The sequence below is a fragment of the Oncorhynchus keta genome, chromosome 3 (genome assembly GCF_023373465.1).
Source record: "Oncorhynchus keta strain PuntledgeMale-10-30-2019 chromosome 3, Oket_V2, whole genome shotgun sequence".
Lineage (NCBI taxonomy): Eukaryota > Metazoa > Chordata > Actinopteri > Salmoniformes > Salmonidae > Oncorhynchus > Oncorhynchus keta.
Window position 1 is genome coordinate 34,378,399 of NC_068423.1, and position 2,476 is coordinate 34,380,874.

The following is a 2,476-nucleotide window of genomic DNA, read 5'->3' on the forward strand; positions in this document are numbered from 1 at the left end:
ACATGAACTTAATTTCCATTAAAGACTCAGACATAAGTTAGAATCTAAATATAACTTCATCAACTGATCATACATAAATAGCGAAGCAGGTTAATAGATTAAACATTTCACTTTTAATTCCAATGATTTTTGTCATCTTTAGCGGTATAGATGGATTTTCAAGGAAGGTAAGTCTATTATTTTGTGTACATATTGCATATTTCCCATCATCTAATGAACAACCACAATACCAGTCTGGTTTAAAGCATATGTCCCATCACCTAATGAACAACCACAATACCAGTCTGGTTTAAAGCATATGTCCCATCACCTAATGAATAACCACAATACCAGTCTGGTTTAAAGCATATGTCCCATCACCTAATGAACAACCACAATACCAGTCTGGTGTAGAGAATATGTCCCATCACCTAATGAACAACCACAACACCAGTCTGGTGTAAAGCATATGTCCCATCACCTAATGAACAACCACAATACCAGTCTGGTGTAAAGCATATGTCCCATCACCTAATGAACAACCACAATAGCAGTCTGGTGTTCAGCATATTTCCCATCACCTAATGAACAACCACAATACCAGTCTGGTGTTAAGCATATGTCCCATAACCTAATGAACAACCACAATACCAGTCTGGTGTTCAGCATATGTCCCATCACCTAATGAACAACCACAATACCAGTCTGGTTTAAAGCATATGTCCCATCACCTAATGAACAACCACAACACCAGTCTGGTGTTCAGCATATTTAACAGGCCGTGGAAGCTTTATTGCTGAAAAGGTGTCCATAACCAGAGGTAAACTGTTCTCTGTTCTTCTTCTCTCTTCCTCTCTGCCTGTCTCGTTGTAATGGAACCTGTCTCACATCTCTCTTCCTCTCTGCCTGTCTCGTTGTAATGGAACCTGTCTCACATCTCTCTTCCTCTCTGCCTGTCTCGTTGTAATGGAACCTGTCTCACATCTCTCTTCCTCTCTGCCTGTCTCGTTGTAATGGAACCTGTCTCACATCTCTCTTCCTCTCTGCCTGTCTCGTTGTAATGGAACCTGTCTCACATCTCTCTTCCTCTCTGCCTGTCTCGTTGTAATGGAACCTGTCTCACATCTCTCTTCCTCTCTGCCTGTCTCGTTGTAATGGAACCTGTCTCACATGGAACCTGTCTCACATCTCTCTTCCTCTCTGCCTGTCTCGTTGTAATGGAACCTGTCTCACATCTCTCTTCCTCTCTGCCTGTCTCGTTGTAATGGAACCTGTCTCACATCTCTCTTCCTCTCTGCCTGTCTCGTTGTAATGGAACCTGTCTCACATCTCTCTTCCTCTCTGCCTGTCTCGTTGTAATGGAACCTGTCTCACATCTCTCTTCCTCTCTGCCTGTCTCGTTGTAATGGAACCTGTCTCACATGGAACCTGTCTCACATCTCTCTTCCTCTCTGCCTGTCTCGTTGTAATGGAACCTGTCTCACATCTCTCTTCCTCTCTGCCTGTCTCGTTGTAATGGAACCTGTCTCACATCTCTCTTCCTCTCTGCCTGTCTCGTTGTAATGGAACCTGTCTCACATCTCTCCTCCTCTCTGCCTGTCTCGTTGTAATGGAACCTGTCTCACATCTCTCTTCCTCTCTGCCTGTCTCGTTGTAATGGAACCTGTCTCACATCTCTCTTCCTCTCTGCCTGTCTCGTTGTAATGGAACCTGTCTCACATCTCTCTTCCTCTCTGCCTGTCTCGTTGTAATGGAACCTGTCTCACATCTCTCTTCCTCTCTGCCTGTCTCGTTGTAATGGAACCTGTCTCACATCTCTCTTCCTCTCTGCCTGTCTCGTTGTAATGGAACCTGTCTCACATCTCTCTTCCTCTCTGCCTGTCTCGTTGTAATGGAACCTGTCTCACATGGAACCTGTCTCACATCTCTCTTCCTCTCTGCCTGTCTCGTTGTAATGGAACCTGTCTCACATCTCTCTTCCTCTCTGCCTGTCTCGTTGTAATGGAACCTGTCTCACATCTCTCTTCCTCTCTGCCTGTCTCGTTGTAATGGAACCTGTCTCACATCTCTCTTCCTCTCTGCCTGTCTCGTTGTAATGGAACCTGTCTCACATCTCCCTTCCTCTCTGCCTGTCTCGTTGTAATGGAACCTGTCTCACATCTCTCTTCCTCTCTGCCTGTCTCGTTGTACATGGAACCTGTCTCACATCTCTCTTCCTCTCTGCCTGTCTCGTTGTAATGGAACCTGTCTCACGTGATTAATAAACCCTTTAAGATGTCAGCTGCTCATTTTAAAATGTACACGACACGACATAAACAGGTGAATGAAAGATACGAAACAGTTCTGTAAGGCGACATACACTAAACAGAAAACAAATACACACAAATCATAGTGCTACCTAAGTATGGTTCTCAATCAGAGACAACGATATTTCCGTATTTCACTGAAAGAATAACCGTCTTGTTTTCGAGATGATAGTTTCTGGATTCGACCATAT

At 44.2% G+C, this 2,476-nt stretch overlaps 1 long non-coding RNA gene across 4 annotated transcripts; it reads right to left on the reverse strand.

Annotated features, from left to right (window-relative positions):
* Nucleotides 1-660: 660 nt before the first annotated feature.
* LOC127913520 (uncharacterized) lies at nucleotides 661-2,260 on the reverse strand. 4 transcript variants are annotated; one of them, XR_008085869.1, is made up of 5 exons: nucleotides 2,129-2,260; nucleotides 1,894-1,987; nucleotides 1,596-1,830; nucleotides 1,157-1,548; nucleotides 661-1,093 (listed from the first exon to the last, which is right to left on the reverse strand). It is a non-coding gene; the product is annotated as an uncharacterized LOC127913520 (long non-coding RNA). The 4 variants fall into 4 exon arrangements; XR_008085868.1 differs by lacking the exon at nucleotides 2,129-2,260 and having other exon boundaries at nucleotides 1,157-1,344; nucleotides 1,408-1,548; nucleotides 1,894-2,089; XR_008085867.1 differs by lacking the exon at nucleotides 2,129-2,260 and having other exon boundaries at nucleotides 661-1,140; nucleotides 1,408-1,548; nucleotides 1,894-2,089.
* Between the last annotated feature and the right edge of the window lie 216 nt (nucleotides 2,261-2,476).